This window comes from Strix uralensis, chromosome 3 (genome assembly GCF_047716275.1).
Source record: "Strix uralensis isolate ZFMK-TIS-50842 chromosome 3, bStrUra1, whole genome shotgun sequence".
NCBI classification, from domain to species: Eukaryota; Metazoa; Chordata; class Aves; order Strigiformes; family Strigidae; genus Strix; species Strix uralensis.
Genome location: NC_133974.1, coordinates 23,866,592 through 23,886,816, shown reverse-complemented (window position 1 = coordinate 23,886,816; position 20,225 = coordinate 23,866,592).

The following is a 20,225-nucleotide window of genomic DNA, read 5'->3' as shown; positions in this document are numbered from 1 at the left end:
GGACCCACTTGCAGTGACTTTGGATGCCTCAGCTACGGATGGACGCATCGTGTAGGACTTCCCACTTGTCGGGACAGGCTCTCCAAATTCTCGCTGTAACCGGGGCTCCCCAGCGACTGCAGATCTGGATGATTGTAACGGATGCAAGTGGTGAGGTATCTTTCTTAATCACTATTCTCTCTCTCATAGTAATGATTTGATGCATTACCCTGTATTTTCCAATCTGTTTGCTTTAAGTCCTATTTGTTTGCTTCAAGTGCCCTATTCTGTCTTTTCTTACTGTACTTTTTCTGTATTACATTATTTACTTATTATTTACTTATCACCAGTAAAATAAGCCTACTCTTTTCACTCTGGTGTCTGAGTTTAATTGGTGTCCTTAATCAGCAAAACAATTAATAACTTGATTTCTGAGTAGTAGAAAAGCTCTCCAGAAGTTGGCCAAAGAAACGCTTTCAGGTAATGCATGAAAAGAAGAGGAGAATGACTCTGCTCTATGGGTCTATGATACATATCTATAAAACTTAAGCAGTGGAAGAAATTAATTTACAGGTGGGCAATTCCCAGTCATGTCTTTGGACAGAAGAGAGAACCTTCATAACCCTGAGAAGAAAAAGCAAGAGGCACTCAGTCCTCCAGTCCTGAAAACAGCTAAAGAAAGGATGGTGATATAATATCCAACACCTCCACATAGCTCCGTGCTTCCCCTTTTAGGATCACCAGCACTGTAAGGTCCTCCTCAAGGATGTCCAGAATCAAATGCAATGACATGACATCGATTGTTCCTGAGAGAGATCAATCTAGGATCATCACTAAGATGGCAGCAGCAGGTCTGTTTAATGCCAAACTGCTGTGCTACAGCTGCATATGTCTGGCATGGGAGGAAAGTCCATCAAGAGCAAGATCAGGCTGGGTTCCCAAAACAGTTCTGCTGCACCACATTGTACTGCTGAACCAGTACCAGTTCCCATCCAGTCTATGAATCCTTGTATCCATAAATCAGTGATACCATTCTCCATCTGGAGAACAACATGATCTCAAAACTCACAGGAGCTGATTTTAGCAGCCTCCAGAAACCTGTCAGAGATAAGTCAGTGTGGCATTTGTCACTGAGACAGCTGGCTTCATGGATACTTGTGACACTGCTTTCATGGCAGCAGGTTAATGTCTCTTCCTGGAGTGTAAAATCATTTGGGTTTTCCTGAAAACACTTTAAGGGCATGAGGCAGCCTTTTGCATCAGTTCTCAGGGGTGACCTCACAAACTAGTGTAGCCAAATCACTATACTGACCTACTATAATCATATTATTATAAATAAATTTTAATAATAAAATTACAATGTTAATCTCATCAAATGAATACTCTCCATATTACCAGCCCTAAACTTTGAATGAATCTGTCTTTCCAGACTGTGTGATTGGTTTGAATTTTATGAGATTTGTAAAAAATAATGAGGTTTGGATTTCCACTGTTCAGTGTATGAAACAGTGTTGAAATGTCAGCAAACATAATGGCTAAAAAGACACTAACTTAATAAAAAGAAACTCCAGAATGACACTAGATTTTAGGAAAAAAAATATTTCTGATATTGCTTCACTATAAGCATTAATAAAAGCACAATGTGTAATATGCAGTATGTGAAACTTGACATATATACCATTATAATATCAGCTTTATTTAATTAGATGTAAACATTATCTCCATTTTAAAATCTGTACTTCTTTTACCTTGTGCATTGTTAGTGCAACATTTCATTTTGATTGCCTCAGATTGTCTCTGAGTTCAGGGTAAGCTGTTGCTTTTTGCCCTTTTTTTTTTTCCCTTTAATATCTTTCTACTTTTGGCGGATCAACACTTCTTTTTGTAATGATCTTTTGTGATGATTGATGATGTTTTGTCCCAAGATACTTTAATTGACTGTTTGACAGTTTTCTTTTCTTCTAAACACTTCACATTCACTGTTTCTGCGTAGTCTCTGTCTTCATTACATCTGTCTTATCAGTCAAGGTTGGGGGGAAGAAATAAGTATTTTATTATCTACTTTTTTAAAAGAGGGAAGGTGTAAAGAGTGTTTTTCTGTTTCTTTCTACACATATTTCATTGGATAAAAAGCACAAAAATATTATTCACATACTAAATATTAGCTTTATGTATAGGCCTGATTTTTATTCATATAAATAATAAATTTAAAAATTATAATTCATCAGACTTGTTCCTCACGTGTAATTCTCATGAACAAGTCTCCAGTATCAAGCAAAGTTAAGGCAAGCATGCCCTGGCATTTTAGGTCTACTAGAATTCCGTTGCACCAAGGTGTTGGTTTGCCTTTTTTTCCCCCAGCAAATGTGTATGTATATTCACAGTATTACAATTTAACTACTGCAAGCAGCCAAACTGCAAGTACTACTTCAGCACAAAGCCATGGATAGCTTACAACTCACCTTCTGAATGAGAAATATCTTAAAATATTCATTCAGAAGTTTTAAAAATAAGGAAAGAGTTTCTCATTGATGGATAGAAATGTGTATTAATTCTACTTTCCCTTGAGTTCTAAAGTGAAAATGGAAGATGAAAAGCCCTAGACTTTTATTTTGAAAATATGTTTGTAATTTTATTCACAGAGCCTGAAATTTTATAAGATTTGTTTCCACCATCCATTGACTTAAGATAAATGCGGTAAAATTGTCAAAATAATTCCCATATTTGAAAATGTTTTGTTTGCTTTCAATAAAATGTGTAAATTCTCCTTGCTGGGTTTGAAATTTTATGTTGATATTTGTAACTGCAAATATTTTTTAAAAAATTGAAGGTATAATAAAATTTTTAACAATTATCAAGACAAACCATATCCAGTCAAAGATATTCATGGATTAAAGAGTTAACAGCCTCATCAAGCAGAAGAAAAAATCACTTCATACGTAGCTGAAGGAATGCAGTTTACTTTTTTTACAAACAATAGGCTGCAGAGTTCTTTCTACTTCTTTGGTCTGAGGTCCTGAAGAACAGTTGTGTGCCCTCAGTGTTTATACAAGTCTTTTGTCTGCTTACAATGACCTCATACCAAAAGGGAAATGTAAAAACCTGCTCCCTGTATCTCACAGTGAGGGTGAAAGCTTCTGTCAGATGCTATATGAATCTTCCCTGCTCCTTTCAAAATAGTTTCCAAGACCTCTGAAAAATTTCAGCCTTGAGGTAGTAAGAATGCTTTGTTTTTCCACTGTGTTAGAAGTCCATTAGAAAATGGGGCCCTGTTTTAGGAGAGTATTTACAATGCAGGCTTTCCTTAAGCCAGCTCTGAGTATCTCACCTTGGAACTGGAAGCAGTACTGGCACATGAAGCAGACCTGAAACAGCACTCCCAGCTAATCAGCCCAGCACAGCATCCTCCTGGTATCATACTCCTCAGCTTCTCTTGCTGTCTTGTGGACCTTTCTCACTTGCAGCTGGCTTGAAGAGGTCTGCCCCATGTTGTATTGCACCCTGTAAACACACCTCAGGTCTTAATTTGAGGTCTGACAAGTGGCTTCCCTTGCACGTCACCTTAACATTTAGCAAGTATTCTTCTTTGTTTTTTTCTGATTGGAGGAAAATAACTGTGACAATTCTGGTGGAAAAACTGAATACTGACAAACTTTCTTTTCAGCATTCAGTAGTGAATTCCTATTAGCTTTGAAGTTATGGAAATATGCTTCATTTTATCGTAGGTTTGCAACTCAGGACAGGCATTGTCCCCTCTGATGGACTACCATTAAAAGTAGTTTTGGACTTGGAGTATTTTTGCATGCAGTGGATGGGTACGTAAGAAGAAATTTTGAATACTTGAATGGTATTTAAACAAGGAAAGGGGCAGGGGCGGGAAGGGAAGGGAAGGGAAGGGAAGGGAAGGGAAGGGAAGGGAAGGGAAGGGAAGGGAAGGGAAGGGAAGGGAAGGGAAGGGAAGGGAAGGGAAGGGAAGGGAAGGGAAGGGAAGGGAAGGGAAGGGAAGGGAAGGGAAGGGAAGGGAAGGGAAGGGAAGGGAAGGGAAGGGAAGGGGACAGAATTAACCTCAGGACTTTAAGTCAAGGTCTCGTTTCACACATGCATCTAAATCAGGTCATCATATTTCTGCTGTGTTGACAGTCAGGTATTTTTCAACAAAAAAGCTATTTTTTTTTCTGAGAAACATAGTGTCTTCCAGTAAAAAAAAATTCTCTAATCACCAGACAATTTCTGATTATGATGATGCATGTCATAAGAAGTCTCCTTTCATCAGTATTTAATTTTTGTTGTTCTACGTCTGTCTTACAAAATCATTTGCCTCTCTCACATATCTTACTTCTTTCTGAACACTATATTCCAGGATATGCTCTTCCATCTGTACACCCACATTTTGCTCAACCATAATGGAATTTAGTGGCAGCACTCCGTCATACAGTCTGCAAAATGCTGATATTTATTATTTTACATAGACAAGCACTTCTTTGAGTAACATTCACCCCATTCAAAACAAAAAAATCCATATTTTTCTACTACAGATGGGTTTATAATCATTCCTCCTACGTATACAATTGCAATAGCATTGTACAGCAAACCAATTCTAGCCTAGGACCAGCTCCTCCAATGTTATCTTCCCCAACTATCTTCCCACAACAGCAGGATCCCGCAGATTACTGGCTGAAGATATATAGGTACCTAACTTGACAACATATTCTACAATGGAACAATCACAACTATGCTACATGATATGGAAACACCTGCTGAATTGGCTGATACTAACTAGAGAGAGCAGGAGGTAGTAAAGCTCAACCTCTAAGTCTTCTTTTCAACATTGCCTGTGGAGCACTCTGCAGATGGTCTGCAGAGTAAGCAGCAAAATTTACAAATCTGTCAACTCACTGTCATCAGAGACAAAATTTAAAAGTGGATGTGGTCCTTCATTCAAAACAATTGGGAAATGCAGCAAAGTCTCAACTCAAGGATGGATTTGATAAACTTTGCAAAATCTATGTATTAAAAAATGCAAAGTATTTTGGAGTGAGAAGGCAGAAGAATTATGTCCAGTTATTAATAACTTCTTTTCTGTCTGATTCATAATTTGCAGGATTTAATGGGTAAAAGAGGACAAAGACTTTCTTCTTCTTGAAATAAAATTCATCAAAGATTGCTAAGTTTTAAATCCAAAAAGTGCATTATGATTATCTGTCCTGACCTTCTGAAAAATTATAGGTCATGCAGCTTCTGTCATAAGTACTTGCGCTACAATTTTATTTGACCCGCTTTCTGTAGCTGGATTTTTCTCATATACAAGCAGATGTCTGCATTATAGGCACCTACATCTGAGACACTTAGTCTACCTTTAATGTCAGTAGAGAGAAATAGGTACTTTTAGGGTGTGGCTGACCTGACCTATTTTGAGTGTCAAGATTAGGATGGAATAAATTGCATCTTTAAAATGTTAGATGTAGGTATATGCACTGTAGGCGTATATCTTTCCTCAGAACAATGTTATCAAAAACTACTAGGTAAATTGATCAAAAAGTAATTATCTGTATTAAAATTGCTCACTTAAATTGTTTGGCATCAACTTCAGATCACTGGGCATTGTTATACTTCCTTCAAGTTTAGAGAGATGTCAGCTACCTGTTGTTCTTGTTAGTTCAGAATCTTTTCTCTAGGACATCCATTTTCAGAAGGATACAAAGGTTTGGGGGAGTTCTCTTCTATTTGTTTTTATGACTTTTCTTTCTCCACTTTTTAAATTTACTCTTGTGTTTCATTTTATAAAAATCACTAGAAATTGAAAAGATCTAAACAGAGGGCAGTTTGTCTTCTTGTTCCCACTATTGTAAATATGTACTAACTCTAGGAAAATAATGGAATCATATTAGATTTAAAATTGTCAGAGATCTGTTACTGGTAAGTAAACATATTTAAAGTTTGTGCTTATTGCGCTACCTTGAATATTTTCTTTGGATGAAATGCTCCAGCTCACATAAACGTTGCTCTTAAGCAGAACCAACCCTGAAAAAATTACTAGATGAACACAAAATTTCTTCTTATTGTTCCTTTTAACACATCATGAGTGATTAGTGACAGAAATCTCTGTTAGCCAAAGTTCTGTGAAGATCTATCCAGAGGGATTTATACTGCTGTTAAGAATTGGTGGTAATTCAGTTTACAGCTATCATATCTCTATTAATTCATACATGCCGATTTACATCTAAGCCAGAAGAGAGGTACTTTTATTTCATTTCCTTTCATATAAATTGGTTTGGATACTTTTGATTTAAAGATATTTAAATTCATACTACCAGGTATGTCAGCCACTTTGACGGAAGTGGACAACTTTAATCTCTAACTCACTGGGGCTCATAGATAATTTCCCATAGGAGAATACAATGAATCACTTGATCTCAGCTAGCTTAGATGAAATTCTGAGGTGGAGAATACTGTATCTCACATCACTGAAATCCCTACAGGTAGATTTACTAGGCACCCCCAGCGTTTTCCTGATGTTTTTTACTAGTATAAAATTAATCTTGCCAGAAAGTAACCTGCTGTTTCAAAATGCAGCAATATGTTAATTTGTAATAATATCCTCATTCCTGCTTTTCAGAAATATGTGCAGCAGAGATATGAAAGAAGGTGCACAAAAAGTACAGCACATAAGAGCTGTCAAAGACAGGAAAAGCAGTGCAAGGATTTAAAGACAGATCCCAGGACAGTAATTGATGCTAATGAAAAAAAGAAATTGTACTAAAAGATGCATTTATATTATGTAGAATATTTTTAACTTATTTTCTCAGAGATTCCATTCCAGCTCCTATTAATGCTTTGTTTAACCTCTGCTATAACTGGTCAGCAATACAAATTAATTTCTCCTGATGAACTTAGTGGTTTGAGTTTAATCTTTTGTCAGATTTCTTTTTTTTTAAACTTATACGTCACTTTTGGTAAATTTATTTGATCATTGCAATTCCCATAATAGCTCCACTAATTTGTTTCTGTTACTGAGAATCTTGAAAAAAGTGCAAACACCCTGTTATAAAGAGCTTTTTTTAAATTTTGTATTATTATTTTCATGGGCCATCTTTATGGTAGAAAATCAGCCTGAAACAAAAGTATATGTATGACTAATCTTAAAGGTCTGACGCAGTCCAGCCAGGGAAGGAAATCTGTAATTTACTATTAAGCTGCTTAAGCCTGCTGATGAACACATACTGTGAAAGAGATGTGGAGAAGCAATGAGGTACAGATGAACAGTTTGTTCTCTGAACCTGTGTAGAAAGATCTTTTACCTATCAAAGATATTGTCATTGACTTTATCAGTTGGAGAAATGCAAGAAACTGTTCAGAGAATAATACACTCTTCTGACGGACAAGAAGACAAAAAAGAAGACAATGCTTCCTTAGCCCTTATTTTAGTCTTTGGTTAAAGAGAAGGAAACAATTAAGAATAAGAATAATCTATACTGAATGGGAAAAAAAGATGTGGGAAGATATCAGTATAAATCAGATCCTACTAAGTGCAGAAAACTAGTAAGAACAATCAAGTCATCAAGGGGAAAAGTTCAGCTGTCAGAAAAAGGGCAATATGAAAGAAAACTAGTTATTTACTTGAATAAGGATGGAACAAAACTTGGGAGTAGCATAGGCTTATTACTGAATGAAGACAATGATGCTATTAACATATGCAGAAAAGGCAACTTTATTCAAATATACAACTTTTTTCCTTTCTTTTTTTATAGAATACACACACACACATATATATACATATATATATATCTCACAGGATTAATATGAGGCCCTTTTCTGTTTGTTAGCAATAAACAATTGTCTCCTACAGTAAATATTTAAAAAACAGCAGCCCTGCTCAATCTGAATACAACAGCCTGTATTCCAGAGCATTAATGGATATCTCTGTCTTGAGTCCTCAATGTGCTCTTGCAACAAAGAAGGAAAATGGTATCCTGGGCTGCATTTGGTAAAGCATTGCCAGCAGGTTGAGAGACGTGATCCTTCCTATTTACTCAGCACTGATGAGGCTGCACCTGGAGTACTGTGTCCAGTTCTGTGCTCCCCAGTACAAGAGAGACATGGACATGCTGGATAGAGTCCAGCAAAGGTCCACAAAGATGATGAATAGACTGGACAGGAGCATACCTCCTGTAGGGAAAGCCTTAGAGAGCTGGGATTGTACAGTCAAGGGAAGAGAGGCTCAGGAGGGATGTCATCAGTGCCTATAAATACCTGAAAGGAGAGTGTAAAGAAGACGGAGCCAGGCTCTTTTTAGTGGTGCCAGTCCAGAGACAATGGACACAAACTGATGCACAAGCAAGTGCCATCTGAACATCAGGAAACACTTATACTGTGACCAAGCACTGGCATAAGTTGCTGAGGGATGTTGTGGAGTCTCCATCCATAGACATATTGAAAAGTTGTCTGGACATGGTCCTGGGCAAGTGGCTTTAGGTGGCCCTGCTTGAGCAGGGGGTTGGACCAGATGACCTCCAAAGCTGCCTTCCAAGCACAGATTTTCTGTAATTCCATGATTGCTAATACAGGCAAAGAGATACAGGCAAAGACTGCAAAAGTGCTAATATTGTCCTAGTAAGACAAGGGGAATGAACAGTAATTACAGATAACTTAGTCTATCATCAATCCCTAGCAGAATCAGAAAAAAGATGACATAGAATTCAGCTGATAAAAAAGTCATGTACTGGAATGTAATTAATTACAGACCTGTATATCTTTATAGAATCTAGGTTTTGTAAAATGAACCCAATTTCATTATGTTATTCAGTCACAGGTTTGTCTGATACAGACTACTGTTTTGATATATACTGTATATAGCATTTTATGCAGTTTGGTACAAGATTCTGGGGGAAAAAGAACAGGTATATTAAAAGACTGTGGTTTGTTTTAAATGAATTAAAAAGAGGTTAGATTAGTAATGTCAAAATAATGTGACATTAAAGACAAATAAGTTCTGCTGTCCACAATGACAGGCTAAAACCTCATAGCAAGATGCTTATAAATGAGAACAGACACTCTAGATTGCTTTTTACATAGAGGTTAATAATAAAGGGTTTAAGACAAAATATAGGCTAAACACATAGGAAGAAAGAACATACATTATATATACAGGACAAGTTCATCCCCTGAAGATAAGAAAGTTTGCTTGATAAAATTACTACAGAGCATGTTACTTACCATCTCACTAAATTTTCATGAAGAAGAATAATCGGACCTACACATTACAGTAAGCAGCATTTTAAATGGACCTGACTACCTGGCAACCTACCTGATAGTAGTTGACAAACGGAAGTACCATGAATGGAGCTTTTTCTATGAAGTTCCAGAGGGACCAGAATTAACCCCTAAATTATTTATCATTTTAATCAATTAACTGGAAGTAAATACAAAATTACTACTGACAAAATTCTCTAGATACCAAATCTATAATTTCTGCAGAGTTAAACTTTAGTGAGAACAAGATAGAGGCACATCTTCATGAGAGGAAAATGCATAGGCATTTAGAAAGAAAGTCATAAAAGACCACTGAATTTTTGGAAAAGTAGCTCTGGAGAGAATCTGTATTTGTACAATGTTTGTAGCTATAACCTGTCATGTAAGTCGTACAGACTTGCTTGTCTTGGCTTCATCTGGACACTGTTAATTTTCTTTCTAGTAGCTGGTACAGTGCTGTATATTTGGTTTAGTATGAGAATGTTGATAACACACTGATGTTTTAGCTGTGGCTAAGTAGTGTTTATCCTAAGTCAAGGGTTTTTCAGTTTCGCATGCTCTGCAAGCAAGGAGGTGCACAAGAAGCTGGGTGGGACCCTGGCCAGGACAGGTGACCCGAACTAACCAAAGGAATATTCCATACCATAGGAAGTCATGCTCAGTGTATATACTGGGGGGAGTTGGCCAGGAGGAGCCAATCACTGCTCGAGGGTGGGCTGGCATCAGTCAGTGGGTGGTGAGCAATTGCATTGTGTTGTGCATCACTTGTCTTTCTTGGGTTTTATTTCTCTCTCTTTTTTTAATCTTTTCTATTATTATTAATAATAATATTATTGTTGTTATTATTATATTGTCTTTTCATTATTAAACTGTTATTATCTCAACCTATGAGTTTGTCTTTTTTTTTCTAATTTTCCTCCCCACCCCACTGGGGGCAGGGAGGAGTGAGTGAGAGGCTGCATGGTACTTAGTTGCCAGTTGGGGTTAAACCACAACATTGCTTCAGGAAAAGAAGACAGAATTGTCTCGATGTATAGCATCCTCCTGCAGAAAACAAATTCAGTTCATGTTACTCTCAGATCTAGCAGAGAAAGTTATAGCAGGACATTATGACTGCAATGGGAAGGTGCACAAATTGAAATAAATAGGACACTGTTTATTAAGAAATGAATGGTCAGCAGTTGTAACAGAGTACTAATGAAAACAGAGACTATTAATAAAGACCCTCATCTGAAAAAAATATTTTCCAAGTAAAATACACTTCAATTAAATCAGATATGTTACTGGGCACTACACAGAAGTAAGTGGATGCAATCTGGTAGACTTTTATGTAGGAGATGAGGTAAGATGTTCCATTGATTTATTCTGGCCTTAATAGACATACATATAAATAAACTCAGGAGATCTGGTTTGTCTTTTTTTTTGCTGTCAGATAACTCTTCCTGACCTCTTTGTGTTCTACATGCTCTAGAACAAGTGAGAGCAGAAGCCCAATGGAGTCAGTCACCTAGAAGGACTTCTGATGAATTTTGGAAAATCCTCTTGCAGCCAATTTGGAATGCCATTCCCAGTGGTCCACAAAGAAAAAGCACCTGTTCTCCAGAGTGTCTTGCCAGTGATGAAAGTACTCAGAAGTTCTGGATCCAAGTCCTGTAAGATTACACAGATACCCTACTAGCATTCCTTATTTGGAAGATTCCGCAACACTATTAATGAAAGCTGCCAAAACTATGGCAAATGGCATCTTGGTGCTTAAGTACCAGAAACAATCCTCTAAAGGTTCATTAAGGAATTAAGTGGTGATGCTAGAAAAGTCCAGCTTACCCAGAGAAATTTTGAAAGAGGAAAGTTTTTCTTACAGCACATAGTACATGACTAGCATTCATTTGTCTTTAACTTGTTAAATAATGTGAAATTAAGGTCCTTGGGGCCTTTTTTTTTCCTGCTTAAGTTTTCTTCAGTAATTGATTAGTTAAGCTTTTTAACTGATGTCATCTAATTGAAGAAAATAATTATGTATTAGCTTATGAAAAAAGCAGAATCACATGCATTAACCTCCCAAGTGCCCACATAAGCTTTTTGTCCTTGTCTTCATTCTGTTCTTTTACAGGTCTTATGTTATTATGTTCAGTGAGTAGAACAAAAGTGTGGAAATGAGATTATGTGGTGGTCACTTAGGACCCTGCTGTCTTCAATGGCTTTTGCACCAGGTTTATATTTTGCTAAGGACTAGCCCTTCAAAATGTACATGTTACCTAAGAAAATTAATAAATGCAAGGAAGACAGCTGAATGTATAAATTAGGGACAGTGATGATAGAATATGACTCTCATCTTGGAAAATAAAGGAAAAAAAAATAATTCTTATGTCAATCACAGAATCACAGACTGTTTGAGGTAGGAAAGGACTTCTGGAAGTCATGTGGTCCAACCCCCAGCTTTTCTATATCTTGAAGGATGAAGACTCCACAACATTTCTGGGCAACCTGTGCTAGTGCTTTGTCACCCTTCCAGTGAAAAAGTGTTTCCTTATGTTCAGATGGCACCTGCTATGTTTCAGTTTGTGCCCATTGCCTCTGGTCCTGTCACTGGGCACCACTGAAAAGAGCCTGGCTCCATTTTATCCCTTCACACATTTATGTAAGCTGGCAAGGTCTCCCCTGAGCCTTCTCTTCCCTAGGCTAAACAGTCCCAGGTTTCTCAGGCTTTCCTCATAGGAGAGATGTTCCTGTCCAGTCCTTGCATCATCTTTGCGGCCTTTCACTGGATTCTGTCCAGCATATGCATCTCTATCTTGTACTAAGGAGCCCAGAACTGGACACAGTACTCCAGGTGTGACCTCGCCAGTGCTCAGCAGAGGGGAAGCACCACCTCTCTCGACCTGCTGGCAATACTTTGCCTAATGCAGTCCAGGATACCATTCACCTTCTTTGCCACAGGAACACACTGCTGGCTCATGTTTAACTTGGTGTTCAAACAGGACCCCTAGATCCCTTTCTACAAAGCTTCTTTCCAGCCAGTTAGCCTTCAGGATATATGGGTGCATGGGGTTGTTCCTTCCCAGGTGCAGGAGTTTGCATTTCCCTTTGTCAAACTATGTGAGGTTCCTGTCGACCCTTCCTCCAGCCTGTCAAGGTCCCTCTGGATGGCAGCACAACACTCTGGCATTTCAGCCATACCTTCCAGTTTTGTATCATGAGCAAACTGACGTACAATCTATCTCATCACCCAGATCATTAATGTTCAACAAGATAGGGCTCAGTATTGACTCTTGGGGTACATTATTGGCCTCCAACTAGACCTTATTCCACTGATCTCCACCCTCTAGGCACAGCCATTCAGCCAGTTTTCAATCCACTTCACTGTTTGCTCATGTAGCTCACACAGACACAACATCTTTATGAGAAACTTATAGGACAAAATGTCAAAAGCCATCATCTTTAAAAATAAATATAGGACCTCCCTTACACATTATATTTAAATAATCACCTAATCCTACATGAAACAATTATCTATTGCAGTTTGGAACACTTATGTACAATAACTATAATTTACAAAGTGCAACCTTCCCTCTTCTGGGATTCATTTTGTATTTACTATACATGCAGCTAACTTCATGGTTCATGATAATTTCACTTTTCTTCTCTCTTGCCTTATTCATATGAATACATTCAGCTCAGGATGCTGAAACCACACATTTGTTCTTACTAAACCTAGGTATTGAAAAATTATGTGTCTGACTTCATAAAATCTAAAGATTACTTTAAAATAATAAATTTTGAGTCCTGTTCTATAACTGGGCTCTCAGGATGCTTTTCCTTTCCATTTTTCTATGTATCATTTACAGCTATCTACACACAATGCATACAATGTCAATTACATGGTTTCGGAAAGTTTAAGACTTGAATCAAGAACAAGTTGAGTCCCTACCTACCCTCATGTACTATAAGCTGGCTGGGAAAAGCACTTCAAAAGGCAGGGAATAGCTGTAAAAGAAACAGATCCATTTGTCCATAGTTTATTACAAGGAACTTGAAATCTACAGGTCTTCTAAATGACTTCAGCTGTTTCTAGATGATCATGCAAGTGTTACAGACAGAATTACTGGTTTTATTTATAGACTGGTTGAAGCCTAGGCTCATTTCTTTTAGATGACAGCCCTGGAGTTTCATCCATTCCTTAGTCATTTCAAGACTAAAGTTATATTTGTACAGTAAAAAAGTGCTACATCTTTTTGGTACTAGATGCAGTGCATCATTTGTTAAGCAGTGCTTTATCTTTATAAAAGCATATTATGTTTGTGGACTGTGATCTGTATTAGCTGTTGTTGGAGCTGTCAGATTAGTATTACAATTTGGGTTTAGATCTAAAATTGGCTGGAGACTCACACATATAAGAGACTTACCTGTCTTTCACTCTCTGCTGCATCTCTATAATTCTGAGATGAGACAAAGCTGACCTGAACTTCAGTGTGTGCATGAAAAAGTAGCTGGCATCTTTTTATTACCATTTCACTATCTCTGGTACTGTTTTCTGTCTTGGTTCATCACATCTGGAATCTGTTATTTTTTTTCAGGGCATACCATAAAATCAATCATATTTTTCTATGCTCACAAAAACACAGCAGTTAGTTAGATAAGGCTTCACAGCAATACTCTACAGACATTGAGGGAAGAATAATTATTTTTGTTATATTTCTTTGTTCTTAGGATCCTTGATGTGACTGAGGCTAGCTGAAACATATTAATTTGCTTTTAATATGATTGTACCCAGAATGCTAGATGCATGTTTTTCATTGTAGGGCTGAAAAATTCAGATAAACAAATAAATGGATAAAAAATCAGCATGGAGACATTTTCCACGGACTGTGAAAAACAGTAAACTACCAATTTAACATTTATAGAACAATCCAGCCTTTTATTTCTGACTTCATAATGACTAATTGCTTAATTCAATCTTTTTTGCTGCTCCAATAATTCCTCTGGTTTTATTGTAAATTCAACATTAACATACCATATCTATAATAACTTTACAACTTTATTTAAGGTCTTTTCTTCTAAATTTACTATATCTGATATATTGGCTATAATGAGTAGAAATGGATTGCCATTTGCATTACTTTTTTCAGTGAAGCATTTTGCAGAAACAAAACATGCATTTTTTACTACCAAGTTTAGTTTGACTATTTAAATCATCAGCTGTGAAATTAGTGCTTTTTATTAATCTACTATCTTGACTATTTTTTCTTTCAAGAGCCAATAAAAACCCACTTAAAGCAACTCATTTAAACTATGTATCAAAATATGTTTCTGTAATTAAAGTGAAGGAAAAAAAAATGTCCTCATGGATACTTCAGTTCACTTTAACTTGGATCAAATGAACACTGTTTTGGGGAATAAGCTGCAGCTGAAGTACAGAATAGATATGTTCTCAGTATTATAAAATATTCCATTATTGTGGCATCTTGGATTTTTAGGCAGAATCACAGTGCACTTAAATATTGTAAAAATTATTAATTTTTTAAAAAAGGTTTAGAAAACTTTCATATTTTAAAAATTAAACAAATATATGAGACTAGTAATTTCATAATACGGTTGTTGTGGTTTTTTTGGCTTAGATGTTGCCGTCTGTAATCATATAAAATTCTGCCATCACTTTCAGATAGGGGTTTTGCTGAGTTAAAACTATCATTATTTTAATCCTTCAGGCTGAATCAAGTTGTTGCTTTTCACTTCTAGAGAGTACTCAGACTCAAAGAGAATTTTCTTGTAGAAATTAATTAGATTCTAAGTATGTTGTGATTTTACAGTATTAGAAGAAAATAAGGAAACGTGTGAGTACCTTAAACTGTTTGTCTGCAGGTCAAGGTCCACTAAGTATTCTCTTCCTATGTTTCACATCATGCAGACATACTCCACAATTATATTAGAAGGCTGTTGTCTTTCAGGATATTTGTAATACGAAGAGATGTTAAAGGAGCTACAAACTTTAATGGATGCAAATAGACAAGAAGCTTTGACATTTTTCAAATAATGACTTGGGCAGAAATATTTTTCTTCAGGGTTCAGGTCACAGCAAAACATCACCATTATGTGTCACCACACAATTGCAAAGAGAGTCTGTAACTGTTGAAAGTCTGGCTAAGAGTTTATCTGAAATGCTTCAAGGCAATTGCTGGTATTTTTCAGGGAGCAGTGCGGTGGCCATAAATTATAAATTAAAGAGATATTTTTAAAAAGTCACTAGTGAAATTCTAGCCCTAATGAAGTCAATGGGATTTGATTTTATAATTTTTTGAGAGTTTTTTTTTGTTCAGGGTTTCCAGCTACAGACAAAACAAATCTGAAAATGGAATCTTCAGGTAATTTCAGCCAACCCCATGTTGGCCTCCTTTAGAGAATTTTAGGAAAAGACTCAACAATCAAGCACATAATGAGAAGCTAAGCTTTATCCTTACCAGTGGAGATACATCCTTCATAATACATATCACCCAGTAATCATGATGATGAAGTATTAGCTTTGTTTGTGTGCAGCTTGAGAGCTGACTAAATTCAGTGATGTCAAAAGAGAAAGACCCACACGTACATCCCTCCTTCCATTGTTTGTGTACTCTGTGTTCTTCGGTCATAACAAAAAGATCAATATGTATTTCACATTTTAGTTTCTGCCTACTACTCACACACATTTTCTCCAAGGCCCTATATTGTATATTCCCCTATTGTTTCATTGGATTTATAACATTGTTTTTATTTGTTTTCTATTACAGCACAGATAATAAAAATGCATAGCATGATACTGGGCATATATAAAGACACAAACACTGAATCGGAAGTGTTGCTTTTTTTGCCTCACAAGAAGAAATGGATGATGGAGTATATGATCTATAAACACTCAGGAGACAGTGAATAAACAGGAATTGCCATTAGGGTTTGCCATGGTTTAGGCCCAGAGAGCAACTGAGCACCATGCAGCCGTTGACACACTCCTTCCCACCCAGCCCTGGGAAGGAGGAAAAATTAAACAAGGTGGCTCAGGAAATGAGATGAGGACAGGGAGGGGCCTCTCATCCATTTAAACAGTCACAGGCAAAAAGACAGACTCATTAGGGGAAGAAAAACAAGAACAACATTTTAATTCAAACACAAACAAAGCCAACACTTAACAGACAGAATGGGACAATAAGGAGCATTACCATACCTTAAAACACTCCCCCCCCCCCCCCCCCCCTTCTTCTCTGGGCCCAGCTTTTCACACTACCTCCTTCCCCAGCTGTGCAGGAGCAGGGGATGGGGTGCAGTCAGTCTGCCACTTCTTCCTCCAAGGTGGGGGGGAAGAAGCAGTCTTCTGCATTCTTCCCCCTGTTTCACGTGGCGTCACTCTCATGGGAGAGAGTCCTCCACAGACTTTCTCCGTTGTGAGTCCTCTCCATGGAATGTATTCTTCTCAAGATGCTCCAGTGTGGGTCACCTCCACTTGTTGCAGTCCTCCCAGTGCTAAACTACAACAGCGGAGGCTTCTGCTTCCCATAGGGTCCCAGCCTAGTACAGCTGCCTGCTCTAGTCTGGGGTCCTCCACAGGCGGATCTCTGCTTCTGTGGTGACCTCCATGGGTGGCAGGGGGGGCGGCCCTGCCATCTCACCACGGGATACAAGGGGGTTCCATGCTCCAGCACACCTCCTCCCCTTCCTCCTCCTCCCTTCCACTGACCTCTGTGTTCGCATAGATGTCCTTCTCCTAACGCTTCCTCCAAGTGTCCTCAGCTCTCAGGTTCCCCTTCTTAAATACGTTATCATAGAGGCACGGCCACCATCGTTAATTGGCTTGGCCTTGGCCAGAGGCAGGTCCGACTCGGAGCCAGGTGAGCTTTCAAGAAGCTTCTCACAGGGGCCACAGCAGTAGCCCCCTTCCTCACTACCAAAACCCCGCCACACAAACTCAGCACAGGGTTCAATGTTAGATATTGATAGTTCTCTCAGGCTCTGTCTCTGTGAAATCAGTGAATGAAATTCATTAAGTACTTTCAGTTTCTGGTGTTTGCTGTTACTATTAAATGGAAACTCAGGCCCCAATAGGTCTCCTATTATGTCTGGAGACAGAGAGTGGTCTCCACTGAAGTTATAAAAGTCCTGTATACAAGAATTGCCTAAAATTAGTCTAAGGAATGAATTATCTGTCTAGGGAAGCACAGGGTGTATGGCTCTGCTCCCTTGCAGTTGTATAACCAAATTCCTTAGATAAGCCTTGAAGGGAAAAGACAACATAGACTGAGTAAAACCATACGTTCAGGTTAAGGCCTACAAAGAAGAGCTAAAAGATTGATAAGAAAAATAAACAACTGACACCAAGTGGAGCAAATGACTGGATAATTGCCCAAGAAACAAAAACTGAGGAGAAGGTAAAGGTGGTAGGGGGAGATCACAACCACTGACTCAAATGGACAAAAGGGTTAACGTACCTCATTCCCCGCAGTACATGCGCAGAACCCATGCTCCATCCTTTGCCCTTCTCTCATGGAAATGAGTTCATGGAATACCTGCCTCTCTTTGTCTGGTATGCTAATCAGCTGATAAAATGAATTTAAAAGGTGACAGAAAACTTTCTGTGTGTGCACCCGCTACCCAGGATTACAAGACCTGAGACAACACTGGATCCAGGGGTGGTGATCCAGATTTCTTTGATTCTCTTTCTCTCCTTTTTTTTTTTTTCTTTTCTTTCCTTTCTTTTCTTTCTTATAGATTTATAAGAGACCACATTGATTATTATCCTTTTCTAAGATTAAATTGTTTTTGATGTCTTTTCACCTTAATTTAACCTGAGGGGACCACAGAACCATTGCAACTCTCTGAGCTTCCAGTCTGGGTCATGACACAGAGTCAGCTACAGAGTCAGACCAGGCTGCTCAGGGTTTTATTGAGATTTTGAAACTCTCTAGCTATGCAGACTGTATAATCTCTCTGGGATGTCTGCTCACTCTCTCTGTTCCACTAGTTGACTGTTCTTATGGTGAAAAAGGCTTTCTGTATATCAAGCACTGCTAACTGATGTTGAGTTTGTTGCATCACAACCCTGAGGTCTTGTTCAGTATTCAGCCCATCATGCTCCAGCTGGTATCAATTCAAGAGCCAATTCCTTCCCAGGCAAAGGACTTCGCACTTGTCATTACTGAATTTCAAGAGGTTCCTGCTAACCCATTTTTTCAACCTGGCTACATCCCTTTGGATGATAGTCCTGCCATTGAGCAGAGCCTGTTTCTCTGATTTTGACATCATCGGCATACTTGACAAGAGAGAACTCTGTTACCTCTTTGAAGCTATTGAGGAAGATATTAATCAGGACAGGTCCCAGGACAAACCCCTCTGGCACTTCACTTGTTATGAGCCTTCAGACAGAGTTCAACTGATTAATCATGACTCTCTGATGGTCATTCTGATCATTCATTTAGTAGTCCACCCTTCCAGACTCTAACATCCTAACTCAAGTACAAGAACATTTTTAATACTGGCGGAAGCCTTACTCAACCTAAAGTAAGTGACATCCACTGCTTTTCCCAAGCCAGTGTCTCTGGTGTCTCTCACAGCCTTATAACAGAAGGTAATCTGATTTGTCAGGCATGATTTCCCATCTATTTAGACTGCTTCCAGTCACCTTCTTCTCCTTAATTTGCCCAGAAGTGCATGCCAAGAGGCCTTGCACAACAATTTGCCCAGGGCCTGAAGAGTGACTTCCAAATATTTCCCATATGCTTTTCAAAGGTTTTTGCAACATTTCTTTTTTTCCAGTCGTTGGGAGCCTCTCCTGATCTCCATGAATATTTTAAAGGAAATGAGATGGTGAATATAAGAAAGTTGTAGAAAAACTATGAGTACTTAAACACAAACGTTTCTTTCAAAAATATTTTTGTTTCTATAAGATTTCCATCTGATTCAGGTTGGAATAACTGATGATGAGTAGACTGTGGCTCTATACATCTACCTGAAACTCAACTTAAAATCTTTGTGGTATCTGATATGGACTTGCAGCTGCAATTTTGCCATGGGAAGATACTGTGGAAAGGATCTTTCTCTTTCTCCTTACAGTATGTGACAGTCTGGTCTGATTATTCTGACTGTATGTTGCCTTCCTTTAGAAAAGCAAGTGGGTGAAATGTTCCTCTGGAAGGAGGAGGTTAGTCCTGCCTTGGAGAGCTTGCTCAGAGAGAAGGGCCTTCAGAGACACTAGGGCAGAGCAAGAAAGAGAGAGTCACAGCAGAGAACTGGTCAGTCTGAAGGACTGATAAGAGCAACAGGCACAAGATATACTAGCCAGGAGCCAAATGGGTCAGAAAGAATACTTTCTGGGAACAAAAGAAGATTGTGAGTGGACTGTAGGATATCTGATAGTGCGCTGAATTTAAAGTATTCATCTAGGCTTTGTCTAGAGTTAACAAAGAAGCATCTCTGGAGGACAATTTGTCTCATTGATTTTAAACACCTACTGGGAGATGTGCTGAATTACCTACCAGATGCCTTTCTCTATCACCTCTCCATGGAAATGGCTTAACCACTGTCCAAAGTCACATGTCTCACATTTAGACAGCACAGGCAAGTGAAATACGTGTCAGAGAATTTGTTCATTTTGTACTGGTGTGTAGCTGAACAACTTTCACTTTTAATATGAAGTAACATGAATGTGTGAAAATCACCAACACAGTTTTTAATTTTCAGATCAATACGGACTTAATTCCAAAGCAGTGGCATATAAACAGTTAGATTCAAATGGTTTGTTGTGACTGATATGCCTAATTAAAGGTTTATAGGTGTTCATTAAAAAGTTAGACAAGCTGTTATTTTTTGCCCCCAAATCAGTCACATTTGGGTCAATTCAAAAGACAAACCCAAAGTTGTATGTTTGTTAACCCACTTTTTCTTGCAGTTTTTGAAAACATGAAGAAGATAGCTACCATTCTTTGGAAATAAAGGCCTATTTTTGTTTTTCAATAAACAAATCATGAAATTTAGTG